The sequence below is a fragment of the Gorilla gorilla genome, chromosome 4, assembly GCF_029281585.2.
Source record: "Gorilla gorilla gorilla isolate KB3781 chromosome 4, NHGRI_mGorGor1-v2.1_pri, whole genome shotgun sequence".
In the NCBI taxonomy this organism is placed as follows: Eukaryota; Metazoa; Chordata; class Mammalia; order Primates; family Hominidae; genus Gorilla; species Gorilla gorilla.
Genome location: NC_073228.2, coordinates 98463575 through 98483446, shown reverse-complemented (window position 1 = coordinate 98483446; position 19872 = coordinate 98463575). Strand labels below are relative to the sequence as shown.

Here is a 19872-nt window from a genome sequence, read left to right as displayed (position 1 = left end):
TGTTAGTCCTGCAAAGGCAGTCTAGTCCACAGGCAGGAAGGGGGTTTGTTTTGGGAAAGGCCTGTTACCATCTTTGTTTCAAAGCTAAACTATAAACTAAGTTCCTCCCAAAGTTAGCTCAGCCTACATCTAGGATTGAACAAGGACAGCTTGAAGGTTAGAAGCAAGATGGTGTTAGTTAGGTCCGATCTCTTTCACTGTAATAATTTTCTCAGTTATGGCTTTGCAAAGGCAGTTTCAGGAAGTTGTGGCCACAAAGGGCTAGTACTTGGCATTTTTTCAATAATCTACTGTGCAACAGAACCTGTGTCCAGCTGTGGATATTGATTTACATAGAAATCAGAACCTAGACATGGAATCATCAGTATCAAGAATTAAACTTGATGCGGGCATCTGCCTTCAGAGACTGGTATTATTTATCATTTCGTGGCCAGGATTAAGGTTCTGGTGAAGTGGCATTGTTGTCTGGGGTAAATACTCGGGGTTTGCCGTCTCGCGCCAAGAGAATTGAGGACGCAAACACAAGAAGTGGGTTTAGGAGCGGAGGTTTAATAGGCAAAAGAAAGAGAAAGGAGAATAGCTCTTTCTCTTGGGAGAGAGAGCGGGGGTGCCCAAATGGGACTTCTGGCCCATGCACATCCATGCATGGAGTGCACCGGATTTACAGACAGGCTTGAGGGCCTGATTTACATAGGGCCCACAGACTGGTTGGAGCAGGTGTGACGTTTACATAGCCGCCCACCCTAATCTTATTATGCAAATGGCGTCTTTGCCTGGCCGTGCCATGTTGTCTTCTCTTACTGTACACGTAGTTTGGCAAAGAGATGGGAAGATGGAGCAGCCATTTTGAACATGCCTAGTCCCCAGGTAGCCCCTTTCCTGTTGGCACAACTCCTGGCACCCACCCGTGCAAGCATCTCGTTTGCCTTTCTATGTCTGCAGGTCGATTTTACAGGCTGCACTTTGTTAGAAAAGAAAATGATTTGGGGGCTGCTTTTCATTAAAAGGAAAACCTTACCGAGGACTTCATTACTCTCACTATCTGACTAAATAATTTCTTCTTAACTCTTATATATTGGGAGATGAGAAATAGAATAGAGGTGACAGATTAGAAAACTGACACAACCAGAGTTGGAGAATGACCATTAATCCCAGCACTTTGGGAGGCCAAGGCAGGCAGATCACGAGGTCAGGAGATTGAGACCATCCTGGCTAACACAGTGAAACCCTGTCTCTACTAAAAATACAAAAAAATTAGCCGGGCGTGGTGGCAGGTGCCTGTAGTCCCAGCTACTCGGGAGGCTGAGGCAGGAGAATGGTGTGAACCCGGGAGGCAGAGCTTGCAGTGAGCCAAGATCGTGCCACTGCACTCCAGCCTGGGCGACAGAGCAAGACTCCATCTCAAAAAAAAAAAAAAAAGAAATGAAGCATTTCCTGATATCACAAATGAGAGCTCCGTGTTAATGACTTCTACAGCCTTGCCCAGTTTCATCTCTTCTGCTTGCACTGACTGTCATCACCCCCTACTGTGCCTGTCCAAGACCCACTCAGGCCCTCCATCCTAAGCCCCTCTCCAGTTCTGTAGCTCTCAAAAACCTTCTGTCTTCCCAATTCTCGGGGCATTTATACACTACATTATATACGTTGATGTCCAGCATGAGCTACCTTGTGAAATTCACTAATGCTTTTTGGTATCTGTCTCCCTAAATAGACTGATAGCTCCTGGAGAGCAAGGATCTCGTGCTTTTCCTGCTTGTCACTTGTACTGTAAAGCACAGTGGTGAAAGCATGGGTCTGTTCTGTTCACGCTTTTGGCTCTCAGTCTAAATTTATTGTTTTGAAGTGACTTTCTTTTGCTTATAGAACTTTCTGAGGTAAAGAAAGAATCACCAAGAGAAAGAGGCCTTGTTAATTCATTTATTGAATTTTTTTTTTTTTAGAGATAAATCTTGCTCTGTCACCCTGGCTGGAGAGTAGTAGCTTGATCACAGCTCACTGCAGCCTCAAATTCCTGGGCTAAAGTGATCCTCCAGCCTCAGCCTCCTGAATAGCTGTAACTACAGGCACGAGCCACCATGCCTGGTTAGTTTTAAAAAAAAATTTTTTTTGTAGAGATGGGATCTTGCATCTGGCCTCAAGCAATCCTCCTGCCTCAGCCTCCCTAAGCACTGGGATTACAGGCGTAAGCTACCACACCTGGTCCCATTTATTAAAAACTTTAAAAAGCAATGTTAAATCACATATATGCTCATTAGAAGTTAAACAATGCAGATGTTGTATAAAGTAAAAGTTGCTAACCTCTTGCTCTGCCTCACCTTATAATCCCACCCACCCAAGGTAACAAATCAGTCCTGTTCTTTATTTCTCATTTAAACCTTAACATTGTCCTCATTCCGGAGTTTTAAGAGAAAAAGACAGGATAAATCCTGTGATTTAGAAACATAACAGAGAAAAATAGAATATGCTAGTTTTCCATTCAATTAAAGTTTTCTAAACCCACAAAGAGATAATGCGATTTAGCTATTGACCCAGAAGCTTGTGGATCTCTTATTTTCAAATAATTGATTATTCCAGGTTAATGAATTAAACCTAATAATAGTCAGAGTCCTAAGATTAAAAAAAAAAAAAAGAAAACTGGTTTGGGCTGGCCAGATTTGGAAAGAAGTCAGTTACCTGAATAAGGCTTTGTTGTTTACCTGTCTAACTTGCCCAGAAGGCTCTTCTCATCAGCATGATGTCTTTGCTTTGTGTATTCATCTGATTCAGCCCAGAATCAGTAATGAACAACTGCAAGTTCATTTCAGCAAGTCAGAGTTGTAAATGGCTCGAAGATAGTTATGAAATAGATAGCTTTGTATAAAGAACAATCCAGACTCTTGTTATTTTATTATACAGAGAATATATTTGCTAGCAGACAAAAGCATTATATAGCCCACAAAATACACTGTGTTGATTATAAGAATACTTCCAGCCCATTATTCAGTCCAGCAAGACTTTGAGTAAATAGATAAATCTGTGACTGTTTGTTCATTCTTCCATCCATCAAACATTCACTAGACATAGCAAATAAAGCAATCAGCCAGACACAGCCCCTGCTGTCAAGGAACTCAGAATCTAGTGGAGGAGATAGACTAAAAAATCAGTAGGTATAGCTATAATAGAGGTTCATGCAAGTTACCATATAAGTACAGTAGAAGATCACAGAGGAGGGGAAGATAAGCTGAATGCAGAGGGAGTCAGAACATACATCTGGAGATGGGGATACCTGAGCTATGAGTCAGCCAGGTAGCCAAGGTGAGAGGTAGTCTAGACAAAGGGTTCAACTAAGTAGTAACACCACATGAGATAAAGTATGTTGCATCCACGTTATTGGCTAGAGTGATGGTTTCTTCACTGTATTTTTCACTTTTAAATCAGTTCAATTTGCAACATAAAGGCACAGTGAATGAATGTTACCCTACTTAGGACAAAGTCAGATGCCAAACTGAGTAAGGGGTGGTAGGAGTAGAAGGGGCACCTGTTCTATTTAGGCCTATCCGTGGAGAATATTGAAAGAGTTACAGATTCTTTCTTTCCAGTCCTTGGCCTCATCCGACCCTGGAGGTTTTCAGGTATGTGTAAGCAATTGCAGGACCTATGTAGTTCATAGATCAAATGGCCTTGTAGACTGTCACTAAAATTTTATTTGCCTTATATTTATACAGCTTGGATAGGATGTACCTTCATGAGGGCACTCTTGGTGCGTGATTGATGGCTCTTCAGACAAGATGTGCTAGCTTAATACTGGCCTTGGTCAAGTAAGAGAGGTGCACCTGATTTGTCTTGCTCTTAATGTCAGTGTTCTTGCAGCCTGTTCTGCACACTCTGTTCTTCAGTGTGTGTAAGTTTGTCTCTGAACAGCAAGAATTACCTGAAAGCAGTAGGACTGCCTGAGAAATGGAGCGATGCTTCCAAGTCTGTGTGTTTATGTTTGTTGCTCTGAACTGACAGGTCTGAGATGGACTCAAATTAAATTTATAGACCCCAAGGGTTTCTGAGGAAGAAACAGGAACAATTAATTGTTCATTTTCCTCTTTTAGCCTGTAATCTAACAATGATTTTAGGACTAAAATTCGATTTCAGCAAGAGTATGTACATATAGATGCTTGTTCATAACAACTCTGAAAATGTGGATTATATGTGTGATTTTAATGCATTCGTTGGAAATAATATTATTTTTCACAAAGTAAAAGCATCCATAATTTTGCTACAAGGAAGAATATTTGCTTCCTCTCACACATTTTATTTAATAATTTTACTTCTTTAAAAGCAAAACAGCACACAATTTGAAAATGAAATTTCCCCAAAGTGTTCAGTTTGCTAATATGTTTTTCATTTTCTTCATTATGCTATAATGGAATGTTGCCATACTTTGAAATGTGCAATTTATCTCCCTGGAGGCAGCAGATGGTGTGACTAATCTGTCTTTTGGTACAGGATTTATCATGAGAGATGGCATCTAGGACTGCATGAAGTGGGAGCCCTGCCCTCAAAAAGCAGTGACTCTCTTTATCATTATAACATTTAGGTACACTTTATTATTTTTAAATATGAAAAAACTTGCAAAAATGAAAAGGTTTTAGCACTTTAAAAAAACTTCATTTTATGTAAGAAAATATTAGGTGGAAACTATTGAGTTATTTTAATTATATTTGCAAGTGTTTTCTACGCTGAATGTCTCATTGCTAGAAAACCCATTAACCTCTTGGGAAGGACATGATTTTGTTAGGATTTCCACCCTAGTCTCTGCTCTACAGCTTTGAAAGCCTAGCAATTCATTTTACACAGTAATATTGATTCACACTGTTACTGGAAAGGGATCCCGATCCAGACCCCAAGAGAGGGTTCTTGGATCTTGCATAGGAAAGAATTCAGGGTGAGTCCACAGAGTAAAGTGAAAGCAAGTTTATTAAGAAAGTAAAGGAGTAAAAGAATGGCTAGTCCATAGGAAGAGCAGCCTCTGAGGGCTGCTGGTTCCCCATTTTCATGGTTATTTCTAGATTATATCCTAAACCAGGGGTAGATTATTCGTAAGTTTTCTGGGAAAGGGGTGGGCAATTTCCAGTACTGAACTTTTTCAGACCATATAGGGTAACTTCTGTACACTGCCATGGCATTTGTCCACTGTCACAGCACTGGTAGGAGTGTCTTTTAGCATGTTAATGCATGAGCAGTGAGGATGACCAGAGATTACTTTCATTGCCATCTTGGTTTTGGTGGGTTTTGGCAGGCTTCTTTACTACAACCTGTTTTATCAGCAAGGTCTTGATGACCTGTATCTTGTGCCAACCTCCTATCTCGTCCTGTGACTTAGAATGCCTAACTTACTGGGAATGCAGCCCAGCAGGTCTCAGCCTTATTTTACTCAGACCCTATTCAAGATGGAGTTGCTCTGGTTCAAACACCTCTGACAACACTAACCAAACTTGTAGAAGACTGTTAGAAAATTAGAGTTCTGTTTTACTAATTTACAGGAAAAATACAACTTCAAGTAGATCTGGTAATTCTTTCCCTCTCGGTGAATTGCCATCAGAAGCCAGGTTATGATAGTAAGTTTGGTTAGTAGGAATAGACCATCCCTGTGTGGGGCTATGCCTACCTTTAGGACCTAATTCACATGTCGTGAGTCGTGATGTCCTTGCTCCTGAACTGTCCTAAGAATTTTTTATTCTCTGGACATTTTTAGTCTCCTGCTAACTACTCCATTATATCATCTCTTAAAATAGAAGGGCTAATGAGCACTTAACTCCCAAACAGAAAATAGTTTTATATTGAGTGTAAACTCCAGGAGAATAGTGATTTTTCTGTAGCGCTGTAATCAATTAGCAATGTCTGCCACAGACAAGAAAAGAGAATGGTGGTAGCTTAAGTGACACACATTTGCTCACCCTAGTTTAAATCCCACCATTAGTATATGGAATCAAATAAGTACTCTGATTAATATTTAAGAACTGCATTCTGCATTCTTGGAAATTACTTGAGAACATGGTTTTAAAGCTGGAAGAAACCTTAATTTTCCCATTTCATGGTTTAGAAAACATTTGTTTTGAGGGACTTACTGAAGTCAGAGAGCTAATAGATAGTTGAGCAATAATTCAAGCCCACGGTCTCTGCCTCATGGTCCAGCACACTTTCTTTCTTTTATTTATTTTATTTTTATTTTTTTAAGAGATGGAGGTCTCACTATGTTGACCAGGCTGGTCTTGAACTCCTGACCTGAAGCAATCATCCCATCTCGGCCTCCCCAAGTATTAGGATTACAGGCGTGAGCCACTGCACATGGCCTCAGCACACTTTCTTATAAACCACAGTAATAAGTCTAAGAATTACAAACACTGATCATTTCATTTTTCAACTTAATTTGAGAAATCACTTTTGGCTGGTAGGACTGAGTATTTTATTATTTTAGGTCAGCAAAATAAACATGAGGATTATTATATAAACCTATGGTACTTAGCCTTAGTTGAACATTAGAATAATTTGGGAAGAGATTTTTTAAAATGCCAAGGCCTCTTACCAACCAATTAAATCAGAATCTCTGGGGTGGGGCAACAATTGTAGTTACTTTAAAAAATTTTCCAATGTGATTAAAATTTGCAGCCAGGATTGAAATCATTTATATCACAATTTGAAAATTTGTTCAAATGATTGAACACTTTGTGAATGCTTAGTCATTGTTGACATTATTCAGGTAAGTCTTAAAAGAATCAATTTTTTATCAGCCAAAATCAGTCCTTCCATAAGACATCATAGAATTACAAATTGATTAGTAAATTGCTAAATAGTTTTCATTTCATGATTCTTAGTATAGGCATGGAATATAAAACTAGAAAAATAGCAATGATTGTGATGATAATGAAGAATTATCCTTAGTTTATGCCATGATAGAATAAAGAAAAATATTTCTTTTAATAGTTTTGGTAAAATGTGTAAACATAAAAATTTCAGATGAATGGAAACCTGGTGGTGAATAACTGCACCAGAATATTATGCAAGTACCCTTCCAGCTCAGGGAAATGTCTGCTGATAACGGGTTCAGTGATACATAGCTGTGTTTCATGGATCAGAAAATGGAAAGTGCTGGAATGGAAACTTTTGTTTCTTTGCTACCCATTTATTCATAGTACTTAGAGTTTTGTGATTCTTTCTGCCGCTTAAATATAGCTAAACTTTGCCCCATGTATGTAGAGGAAGAGAATATTGCCCCAAATCCAAAGTAAAGAAAAACAGGTATTTATCTTTAAAATGAATTTTAGTATTTATTTGAATATTATTGATGTTTTGGAAATTCATAGTGCTTCAGAAATGAAGCCATAGTATAAAGGCCTTCAGGGCAAGAGATTACTGTCTTCCATGTTTCCTTAACTTCCCACCACTTTGCCCTATACTAGACTGTTTTAGCCACAGACCTTTGGTTTATCTTCTCTTTCAGTTCCCTGTCTCTCCCTTCCCACCTTATTCTCTAGTTTGCACTTTAAGAGGTTGGGGAGGGAATTCGTGCTTATGTTTTAAAAGACTTTTCAGTGTGTAGAGCAGGACTGGGGAAAAAGCAGTTGCAGTGCTGCCTTGCACTCAAGAAAAAGCTGTAAGAATACCGGCCAACTGAAGGCGAGGAATTTGAAACAAGACTTTAAAATGCCACAGTTTGATTAAACATTTATAGATAATAAAAACTAAATGATGATCTCGTTATGAACTAAGACCTTCCTAGTTCTGATGAAGATAGATACTGTGTATAGCAAAAGAGCTGGCATTACAGAAGTCCTCTTATGGCACATAATTCAGAATTAGCATTCTTAAAGTTGATACTACGAAATGTCATTGAGGAAAGCTTTTTTTTTTTTTTTTTTAATGTTACTCTTTGGATTGGCAGGTTATGACAAAACTACATTCATGTTACTTGAATACGTCTTTTGTCTAGTTTTACATGCTTTTTGACTTGTCTAGAAAATGACATATTGAGGTTTTCATTAGCTTTAACCAGGTGTGATTTTCTTATGGAAGTACCTTGGCAGGACTGCAGTTAAGGGGAATAAACCAGTGAAGCTCAGAAAGGCCATAGCCCTTCTTCAGATGGTAGCAATGAGCTGAAAGACTCATTAATCAACCGCAGAGTCACAGGTGTGATAACTTGCCTACAAACTGCCAACAGACTGTGAAAGTCACATCCAACAGGCTAAATTGTCAAACTAGACCCATCCATAAACATTTTAACACAGCAAAATTCCGCCTCTTTTGTCTTTAAGATGTGATTTTTAAATATTACATTTCCTCCAAACTTCTATAAAATGTTGTTTATTTTGTTTTATACAACTTGAATTTCTTGAAAAAGAACCAGATTTGGCATTGTTTTTCTTTCATAAAAATTTGTATTCATCTCTATTTTTTATTTGATTTTTTTCTTATGCTTATTTACTCTCCTTTATTCTAAAAACCTTTTCTCCTGCACTACATGAAAGGATTGAGGATGGAATTTACCTCTGTCAAAGTTTTATCAGTTGGGGAAAAACCACTTTTAACATGTGTGTTAGCTTGAGTTTTACCACTCAGAAGGATTTCATTCATAAGGAAATGTCTATAGATGCGATTTAACCGAAGGACTGTATTGTAATCTTCTTTTTTAACGAAAAGAAATTCTCTACTTCAAGTTACCTGTGTGGTTCTTTGTCTTTCTCTTTCTTTCGAGCTCTCTAAGGATTCACCATTGTTGTATGTTTATTTTTTTAAAATTTGGTACATCACAGCTGGGCGCAGTGGCTCATGCCTGTAATCCCAGCACTTTGGGAGGCCGAGGCTGGTGGATCACGAGGTCAGGAGATTGAGACCATACTGGCCAACGTGGTGAAACCCTGTCTGTACTGAAAATACAAAAATTAGCTGGGTGTGGTGGTGCGCACTTGTAGTCCCAGCTACTCAGGAGGCTGATGCAGGAGAATCTCTTGAACCCAGGAGGCGGAGGTTGCAGTGAGCCAAGATCACACCATTGTACTCCAGCCTGGGCGACAGAGCAAGACTCCGTCTCAAAAAAAAAAAAAAAATGGTACATCACTAAAGAAATCAAGTTAAACCTTAAGTTTGATGTGTATTTTTGTCTGGAGTCCCATGACAAAATGAAATTTTCAAATGAATAGGTAGTTCATGTTTTTTTTTGTTTTTTTTTTTTTGTTTTTTTTGAGACAGAGTCTGGCTCTGTTGCCCAGGCTGGAGTCCGGTGGCGCAATCTCGGCTCACTGCAAGTCCGCCTCCCGGGTTCACGCCATTCTCCTGCCTCAGCCTCCCGAGTAGCTGGGACTACAGGCGCCCGCGACCACGCCAGGCTAATTTTTTTTTTTTGTATTTTTAGTAGAGACGGGGTTTCACCATGTTAGCCAGGAGGGTCTCGATCTCCTGACCTCGTGATCCGTCCACCTCGGCCTCCCAAAGTGCTGGGATTACAGGCATGAGCCACCGCTCCCGGCTGTAGTTCATGTTTTAAGGATGATTTCAGTGAAATAGTAAAATATATGTGTAACTCCTGCAGTAACTTGTAGTTTTGCTTTTTGCACAACTGGAAGCTAATACCTAAGACCAAATGATTTATATATTTTCTAACTGAAGGTTCATCTTATTAATTTTTAAAACATTGAATAAGTACATTGGTGCTCATCAAGCAGAGGAAATAGAATTAAGCATGATGCAATGATAAATTATGTGGGTTTTCTAGGACCTTGCCCCTCAGAGCTTCTTCCATTGGAAAGGCAGAATCTTGGGCCCCACCCAAGACCTACTGAATGAAAATCTGCTTCCCAACCAGATACTCAAGTGATTCATGTGCATATTAAGGTTTGAGAAGCACTGAGTTAAAGTGAGTTGGACAATTCTTTTCTCTTACTACTTTTCACCTACTATTTAAATCTCATCCCAGCAAATACCATTATAATGAAAGTTCAGTTTTAACAAACATACCTAAACCATATTTCTCTAAATAAGCAATATCAAATACAATGAACACCAAGTTGACAATAGTATTAAAACACCCTAATAAAATTGTTTGAGGTGAGATTTGATCTCTTAAATGCAACTAAGTGAACCTTAAATACAAGGTCAACGATATTGTACCAAATCATCTATTTAGTAAGTCTACATGTATGACCCTAGTATAAGAAAAGACAGAGTGTACAAAAAATTGTAAGGCATAATATTTTAATAAAAAAACTTACAAATCATATTTTTGAGGACTAAGCTCTGATTTTTTTATTTTGCTCAAATTCCTATCTAACGGGTCTGGGGAATCATGGCCTGCAAACCATAAATTCTCATCAATGGGTTTTATTTAACTCTATATATCATGACTTACTTTCCAATCTCACTCAGCATAACATTACATGACAAAGAAGAAAATAAAAATATTTTACCCCCAAACATGTTTCTTTGCTGTATTTTGAAAAGGTCCTGCAAAGCCGTCCTTTGTGGGGGAAAATTTGCATCTGTAAAGAACCTCTATTAACATAGCTAGATCTTTTTCTTCCAGGCCCTCCCAATCCTGAAGAGATTAACTGAGAGCCTAGCACCTCTTAAAGGTCTGAATAGGAAACATTTGTCATCCATTGTCTCTAAGGGCAGCCACTGTGAGACATCAAAAGAACCTTGGCCTCCACAATTTTTTATCTTAATGTGAACATTTCCTTTCTATTAATCCCAGGTCTTTAGACAAACTCAAACAATTGTCAACCAGAAAATATTTAAATTTACCTATAGCGTGGAAGCCTGCCTCCATGCCCCCCTTCGAATTGTCCCACCTTTCTGGACCAAACCAATGTATTTCTCACATGTATTCGATTGATGTCTCATGCCTCCCTAAAATATATAAAAACAAGCTGCACCCCAACCACCTTGGGCACATGTTCCCAGGACCTCCTGAGGGCTGTGTCATGGGCCATGGTCACTTCTATTTGGCTCAGAATAAATCTCTTCAAATATTTTACAGAGTTTGACTCTTTTCGTTGAGATTTTTATACACTGTAAGACAGTTTGATTATGAAGCTCTAAAATTCTTCCATGGCCTCAATTTATTTTTCATATTTTAAGATTGAAAAAGACAGAAACATTCTTCAAAATAGTAGGACTTGACAATGTCCCTTATGAAGTTTATTACCTGAATTAAATGTTTTCCTTCATAGGCTATTCTGATTACAGCGTAAGCTAAATAAAATATGTCATGTTTTCTTATTTTTTTCAAGTTATTTCTCTGTCCCTTGGAAAAAATACAAATAAATATTTAGACTAAATAGACTCTGGAACATCAAAAAGGAAATAGAAATGACAATTTATACCCTTAAGGAAGTAGTCATACCTTAATTCACATTCCTTGTCAATCTCTGTTTTGCCAAAATACTATTAAATTATATATAATAAATTTCATAAAATATTCTGATTACTAATCCATATTAACCTTAAATTCATATTGAAACACTACTTTAAGGAAATGTTGGAGAGAGGATGGGAGGTTACGACAAGAAATTAATAGGAAGTTTATCTGTGGCCCACTTAATGGTAGCTAAATAAAATTGAGCAAACTCTGATATTTCTACAATGTTGTATATAGCCAATGTTCTCCTGGGAATTCTTGGTAGGAAAGTATCAAGCCGATTTACTCTAGTTGTGTACTTGCACGGAGAAAGCCCTCAATAACTGCTTGTGTTGATTTGAAAACAGTTGAAAGATCAGTAGCAATACAGAAATTTAATAGAAAGGGAATGGGAAGAATGAACATTGTACACTGAGAATTTGCTGTATTACTAAAAATTATATCACATCTGCAATTCTTACTTAACTGACTATATTTGATGGAGAACAGTAAAAATACTATGTAATAGATTACAAAGTAAATAATAATATGATGATAAATGTTAAAACATATATATTTGGAATTTTGCATTTACATATGATATTCTATGCTCATATTAATCTCAAGACATTTGATTATCGTATCCTCATTGGTGTCCCCGCGCCCGACCATTTTGCTGTACATCAGTGCATAACTTTTAGCAACTATTCTCCTGTGGTCAAAGACTAGAAAGAGCTATCATTTCATGGCCTCATTTCACGTAGAATATATAACGAATTATCAGCTTCATTTTGATGGAAATATGTATAAGAAGATGTTGTCATTGAAATCATCAAAAAATATGCCTTGAAGTGAATCTAATGGCTATTTATTTTTTATCTATACTGTTAGTGGTAAATAATTTTCAGTTATGCTTTAACTTAGTAATTATATACCCCCCAAAATAATATGGAAATGTTCCCTTTAATTGTCATAATAAAAACTCTGAGACCTACATTTAAATACATCTAGACTCTTTCCAGTAAAGTGTTAATGAAATTAACAGTAAAAAGGTATCATGAATTCTACTGGGATAATTACATGGGTAATTTAACAGTAGATTTGGATAAAACTGGAAGCATTTGTATGATACCCAGTAAAACCTCTGTAAATGGTATGTAGAAAATTGAAGACTTCATATTGTCTTTTGGATACAAAGAGAATCTTTTAAAATGTTAAGTAGAAGTAGTTGTTAAAAGTTAATTTTTGCTTTCATTATTCTAATAAATAGTTTTTTTTTAAAAGTAGCTAATTGTTGTTTCCTGGCTTTATTGTCCTTTTGAACTTTTATTTTTTTGACAATGTTTCCTGTAAGATTATTTATTTTATTTTTATTTTTCCATAAGTTATTGGGGTACAGGTGTATTTGGTTACATGAGTAAGTTCTTTAGCAGTGATTTGTGAGATTTTGGTGCACGCATCACCCGAGCAGTATGCACTGCACCATATTTGTAGTCTTGTAGCCCTCACCCCCCTCCCACTCTTCCCCCCAAGTCCCCAAAGTCCATTGCATCATTCTTATGCCTTCACATCCTCATAGCTTAGCTCCCACATATCAGGGAGAACATACCATGTTTGGTTTTCTATTCCTGAGTTACTTCACTTAGAATAATAGTCTCCAATCTCATCCAGGTCACTGCAAATGCTGTTAATTCATTCCTTTTTATGGCTGCATAGTATTTCATCGTATGTATATATGTATACTACAGTTTCTTTATCCACTCGTTGATTGATGGGCATTTGGGTTGGCTCCATGATTTTGCAATTGTGAATTGTGCTGCTATAAACATGCGTGTGCAAGTGTCTTTTTCGAATAATGACTTTTTTCCCTCTGGGTAGATATACAGTAGTGGGATTGCTGGATCAAATGGTAGTCCTACTTTTAGTTCTTTAAGGAATCTCCACACTGTTTTCCATAGTAGCTGTACTAGTTTACATTCCCACCAGCAGTGTAGAAGTGTTCCCTGTTGACTGCATCCATGCCAGCATCTACTGTTTTTTGATTTTTTGATTATAGTCATTCTTGCAGGAGTGAGGTGGAATCACATTGTGGTTTTGATTTGTATTTCCCTGATCAGTAGTGATGTTGAGCATTTTCTCATATGTTTGTTGGCCATTTGTAGATCTTCTTTTGAGGATTGTCTGTTTATGTCCTTAGCCCGCTTTTTGATGGGATTGTTTGTTTTGTTCTTGCTGATTTGTTTGAGTTCTTTGTAGATTCTGGATATGAGTCCTTTGTCAGATGCATAGATTGTGAAGATTTCCTCCCACTCTGTGGGTTGTCTGTTTGCTGTTTCTTTTGCCATGCAAAAGCTCTTTAGTTTAATTAAGTCCCAGCTATTTATCTTTGTTTTTATTGCATTTGCTTTTGGGTTCTTGATCATGAAATCCTTGCCTAAGCCAATGTCCAGAAGGGTTTTTTCCAATGTTATCTTCTAGAATTTTTATAGTCTCAGATCTTAGGTTTATGTGCTTAATCCATCTTGAGTTGATTTTTGTGTAAGGTGAGAGATGAGAATCCAGTTTCATTCTCCTACATGTGGCTAGCCAATTATCCCAGCACCATTTATTGAAAAGGGTGTCCTTTCCCCACTTTATATTTTTGTTTGCTTTGTCGAAAATCAGTTGGCTTTATTACTGGGTTATTTATTCTGTTCCATTGGTCTATGTGCCTATTTTTGTACCAGTACCATGCTGTTTTGATGACTATGGCCTTCTAGTATAGTTTGAAATCAGGTAGTGTGATGCCTCCAGATTAGTTCTTTTTGGTTAGTCTTGCTTTGGCTATGCAGGCTCTTTTAGGGTTCCATATGAATTTTAGAATTGTTTTTTCTAATTCTGTGAAGAATGATGGTGGTATTTTGATGTGGATTGCATTGAATTTGGAGATTTCTTTTGGCAGTATAGTCACTTTCACAAAATTGATTCTACCCGTCTATGAGCATGGGATGTGTTTCCATTTGTTCATGTCATCTATTATTTCTTTCAGCAGTGTTTCGTAGTTTTCCTTGTAGAGGTCTTTCAACTCCCTGGTTAGGTGTATTCCTAAGTGGTGTTTTTTGTTGTTGTTGTTGTTTCTTCAGCTATTGTAAAAGTGGTTGAGTTCTTGATCTGATTCTCCACTTGGTCACTGCTGGTGTATAGAAGAGCTACTGATTTGTGTACATTAATCTTGTATCCAGAAACTTTGCTGAACTCTTTTATCAGCTCTAGGAGCTTTCTGGAGGAGTCCTTAGGGTTTTCAAGGTAAATAATCCTATCATCAGCAAACTGATGTGACTGTTTGACCTCCTCTTAACCAATTTGGATGCCCTTTATTTCTTTCTCTTGTCTGGATTGCTCTGGCTAGGACTTCCAGTACTACATTGAAGAGGAGTGGTAAGAGTGGGCATCCTTCAGGAGGCTGAGGCAGGAGAATCACTTGAATCTGGGAGGCAGAAGTTGCAGTGAGCCAGGATCATGCCATTGCACTCCAGCCTGGGCAACAAGAGCGAGACTCCATCTCAAAAAAAAAAAAAAAAAAGAGTGGACATCCTTGTCTTGTTCCAGTTCTCAGAGGGAATGCTTTCTACTTTTCCCCATTCAGTATTATGTTGGCTGTGGGTTTGTCATAGATGGCTTTTATTACATTAAGGTATGTCCCTTGCATGCTGATTTTGCTGAGAGTTTTAATCATAAAAGATGCTGGATTTTGTCAAATGCTGTTTCTGCATCTATTAAGATGATCATATGATTATTGTTTTTAATTCTGTTTATGTTGTGTCACATTTATTGACTTGTGTATGTTAAACCATCCCTGCATCCTTGGTATGAAACCCACTTGATCATGGTGGATTATCTTTTTGATATGTTGTTGGATTCGGTTAGCTAATATTTTGTTAAAGATTTTAGCATCCATGTTCATCAAGGATATCAGTCTGTAGTTTTCTTTTTTGGTTATGTCCTTTCCTGGTTTCAGTATTAGGGTGATGCTGGCTTCATAGAATGAATCAGGGAGGGTTCCTTTTTCCCCTATCTTGTGGAATAGTGTCAAAAGGATTGGTACCAATTCTTCTTTGAATATCTGATAGAATTCTGCTGTGAATCTGTCTGGTCCTAGACTTTTTTTTGTTGATAATTTTTAAATTACTATTTCAATCTCGCTGCTCGTTATCGGTCTGTTCAGAGTATCTCATTCTTCCTGATTTAAGTTAGGAGGGTTCTATTTTTCCAGGAATTTATCCATCTCTTCTAGGTTTCCTAGTTTATGTGCATAAAGGTGTTCATAGTAGCCTTGAATGATCTTTTGTATTTCAGTGGTGTCAGTTGTAATATCTCCTGTTTCGTTTCTTAGTGAGGTTATTTGGATTTTCTCTCTTCTTTTCTTGGTTAATCTTGCCAGTGGTCTATCTATTTTATTTATCTTTTCAAAGAACCAGCTTTTTGTTTCATTATCTTTTGTATTTCTTTGTTCCAGTTTCATTTAGTTCTGCTCTGATCTTGGTTATTTCCTTTTTCTGCTGGGTTTGGGTTTGGTTTGTTCTTGTTTCTCTAGTTCCTTGAGGTGTGACCTTGGAGTGTCAGTTTTTACTCTTTCAGTCTTTTTGATGTAGGCGTTTAGGGCTATGAACTTTCCTCTTAGCACTGCCTTTGCTATAGCCTAGAGGTTTTGATAGGTTATGTCATTATTGTCATTCAGTTCGAAGAATTTTAAAATTTCCATCTTGATTTTGTTTTTGACCCAGTGCTCATTCAGGAGCAGGTTATTTAATTTCCATGTATTTGCATGGTTTTGAAGTTTCCTTTTGGAGTTGATTTCCAGTTTTATTCCACTGTGGTCTAAGAGAGTGCTTGATATGATTTCAATTTTATTAAATTTATTGAGGCTCGTTTTATGGCTTACCATATGGTCTATCTTGGAGAAAGTTCCAGGTACTGTTGAATAGAATGTGTATTCTGTGGTTGCTGGATGAAATGTTCTGTATATATCTGTTAAGTCCATTTGTTCCAAGGTATTGTTTCTTTGTTGACTTTCCGTCTTGATGACCTGTCCAGTGCTGTCAGTGCAGTACTGAAGTCCCTCACTGTTTTTATGTTGCTGTCTATCTCATTTCTTAGGTCCATTAGTAATTGTTTTATAAATTTGGGAGCTATGGTGTTAGGTGCATACATCTTTAGGATTGTGATATTTTCCTGTTGGACAAGGCCTTTTACCTTTACATAATGTCCCTTTTTGTCTCTTTTAACTGCTGCTGCTTTAAAGTTTGTTTTGTTTGATATAAGAATAGCCACCCCTGCTTGCTTTTGGTGTCCATTTGCATGAAATGCCTTTTTCCACCCATTTAAGTTTATGTGAGTCCTTATGTGCTAGGTGAGTCTCCTAAAGCAGCAGATAGTTGGCTGGTGAGTTCTTATCCATTCTGCAGTTCTGTGTCTTTTAAATGGAGCATTTAGGTCATTTACATTCAATGTTAGTGTTGAAATGTGAGGTACCATTGCAGTCCTCATGCTCTATGTTGCCTGTGTACTTTGGATTTTATTTTTGCTTTTTAACTTGTATTTTTGTTTTATAGGTCCTGTGTGATTTAAGCTTTAAAAGCGTTCTGTTTTGATGTGTTTCTAGGATTTGTTTCAAGATTTAGAGCTCCTTTTAGCAGTTCTTGTAGTGGTGGCTTGGTAATGGCAAATTCTGTCAGCATCTGTTCTCTGAAAAAGTGCTTTAACTCCTGCTGCTTTAAAGTTTGTTTTGTTTGATATAAGAATAGCTACCCCTGGTCACTTTTGGTGTCCATTTGCATGAAATGCCTTTTTTCACCCATTTTCTTTAAGTTTATGTGAGTCCTATGTGCTAGGTGAGTCTCCTTTCCTTCCTGTATGATGCTTAGTTTTGCTGGATACAAAATTCTTGGCTGATAATTGTTTTGTTTGAGGAGGCTGAAGATAGGGCCCCAGTCCCTTCTAGCTTGCAGGGTTTCTGCTGAGAAATCTGCTATTAATCGGATAGGTTTTTCCTTTAAAGGTTACCTAGTGCTTCCGTATCATAGCTCTTAAGATTCTTTCCTTCCTCTTAACTTTGGATAACCTGATGACAGTGTACCTAGGTGAAGATCTACTGGTGATGAATTTCCAGGGTGTTCTTTGTGCTTCTTGTATTTGGATGTCTAGGTTTCTCACAAGGCCAGGGAAGTTTTCCTTAATTATTTCCCGAAATACGTTTTCCAAACTTTTAGAATTCTCTTCTTCCTCAGGAACACTGATTATTCTTAGGTTTGGTCATTTAACATAATTCCAGATTTATTGGAGGCTTTGTTCATATTTTCTTATTCTTTTTTCTTTGTCTTTGCAGGATTGGGTTAATTTGAAGACCTTGTCTTCGAGCTCTGAATTTCTTTCTTCTACTTCTTTAATTCTATTGCTGAGACTTTCCAGAGCATTTTGCATTTCTAAACATGTGTCCAACCTTTCCTGAATTTTTGATTGTTTTGTCTTTAAGCTATCAATTTTATTGAATATTTCTCACTTCATTTCTTGTATCATATTTTGGATTTCCTTGCACTGGGCTTTGCCTTTCTTTGGTCCCTCCCTGATTAGCTTAATAACTAATCTCCTGAATTCTTTTTCAGGTAAATCAAGGATTTCTTCTTGGTTTGGATCCATTGCTGGTGAACTAGTGTGATTTTTGGGAGTTGTTGAACAGCCTTGTTTTGTCATATTACCAGAGTTGGTTTTCTCATTTGGATAGGCTCTTTTGGAGGGAAGGTCTAGGGCTGAAGGATGTTGTTCAGTTTCTTTGGTCCCACAGGGTATTCCCTTGATGTAGTACTCTCTCCCTTTTCCTATGGATGTGGCTTCCTGTGAGCCAAACTGCAGTGATTGTTGTCTCTCTTCTGAGTCTAGCCACCCAGCGAGTCTTCCCAGCACTGAGCTGTACTGGGGGTTGACTGCACAGAGTCCTGTGATGTGAACTGTCTATGGGTCTCTCAGCTGTGGATACCAGTGCCTGTTCCGGTGGAAGTGGCAGGGGGTGCAATGAACTCCGTGAGGGTTTTTAGCTTTGGTGATTTAATGTTCTATTTTTGTGCTGGTCGGCATCCTGCCAGGAGGTGGCACTTTCCAGAGAGCATCAGCTGTGGTATTATGGGGAGGAACCAGCAGTGGGCGGAGCCCTAGAACTCCCGATTATATGCCCTTTTCTGCTACTAGGGTGGGTAGGGAAGGACCATCATGTGGGGGCAGGGCCAGGTGTGTCTGAGCTCAGACTCTTCTTAGGTGGGTCTTACCGAGGCTGCTGTGGGAATGAAAGTGAGATTCCCAGGTCACTGGAGTTGTATACCTAGGAAGAGTATGGCTGCCTCTGCCAAGTCATGCAGGTTGTCAGGGAAGTGGGGAAAAGCTGGCAATCACAGGCCTCACCCAGCTCCCAAATAAACTGAAGGGCCAGTCTCACTCCCATCATGACCCGACAACAGCCCCCAGACCTTTTCCAGGCAGAGTCATACAGGCTTGAAAACCTGCCCCAGGCTATCTGCCTCCCAGTTGTGGAAAAAAAAGGGCTTGGTTCTGCCCCGACCTGTGGAGTATGCACGCTGGATTTGTGCCCTCCCTCGAGTTTTGGCCAGGAGACTTCTTGCCTTGTTCAAACTGTTATGAAGTTCAGCTAGAGATTTGCTTCTCCCTGTATAATTTTGATCCCTGCTTCTCTCCCGTTGGATCCCTGTGGTGCCAGGCAGGAATGGCCCGCTAGGGGACCCAACAAGCTCCCAGGGCCTTTCTGCTGCTTCGTCTACCCCTGTATTTCGCTCGGCTCTCCAAATAGACTCAGCTCCAGGTGAAGTCGCAAACTTCTCCCACAAGCAAACCTTCAGTTTCTCCAGTGGCGGTGTGTGTTTGTCTTCTTTTCCTACTTCTGCAGTTGGGGCACTCACAGTTTTGGGGATGTCTCCTGGGTCCTGCAGGAGCAGTCTGCTTCCTTTGGAGGGTCTGTGAGTCCTCTCGGGATTGCTGGTTTGTTCTTGCAGTCGATCTGGAAAATCATTATTTTAAAATTCTGTGCTTTTAATATATAGTACTTAATATAATTTTATACCCCACAACAAAGTTATAAATACATTCTGCTTGTTATCTAATTTGATCAATTAACATAAGAAAATAAACTATAACTTCCCTCAAATGACTTAATTTGGGGCAGTACTTTGTAGCTGGTTTCCACTCAAGAATATTCTTGACTATTGAACAATAGTAAGGGAGGAGACCACCCCTCATATTGTCTTATCCCAATTTCTGCCTCCAAAGAAAGAAGAAGTAAAAACTAAAAGGCAGAAATGAAATCCACAGGCAGACAGCCCGGCGCCATACCCTGGGCCTGGTATTTAAAGATCGACCCCTGACCTAATCAGTTATGTTATCTATAGATTACAGACATTGTATGGAAAAGCATTGTGAAAATCCCTGCCCTGTTCTGTTCCGTTCTAATTACTGGTGCATGCAGC

The 19872-nt window shown here is 38.4% G+C and overlaps 2 protein-coding genes and 1 long non-coding RNA gene across 12 annotated transcripts in view; 2 read left to right on the top strand and 1 right to left on the bottom strand.

Annotated features, from left to right (window-relative positions):
• Positions 1 to 19872, bottom strand: part of LOC109026970 (ERV-BabFcenv provirus ancestral Env polyprotein-like) — a 266355-nt gene that overhangs the window by 12091 nt on the left and 234392 nt on the right. Inside the window, exon 7 of one of the 3 annotated variants that reach the window (XR_008679840.2) lies at positions 16953 to 19406. The exons of the other annotated variants lie outside the window; for them this stretch is intronic. The gene's annotated coding sequence lies outside the window, so the exon portion shown is untranslated. Of the gene's footprint in view, positions 1 to 16952; positions 19407 to 19872 lie in introns of those variants that run through there. 3 annotated transcript variants of the gene reach the window in all.
• KIAA0825 (KIAA0825 ortholog) overlaps positions 1 to 19872 on the top strand; it is a 473030-nt gene that overhangs the window by 259353 nt on the left and 193805 nt on the right. The gene's annotated exons all lie outside the window — the stretch shown is intronic.
• Positions 3068 to 6207, top strand: LOC134758438 (uncharacterized). The gene is made up of 2 exons (XR_010133629.1): positions 3068 to 3611; positions 3705 to 6207. It is a non-coding gene; the product is annotated as an uncharacterized lncRNA (long non-coding RNA).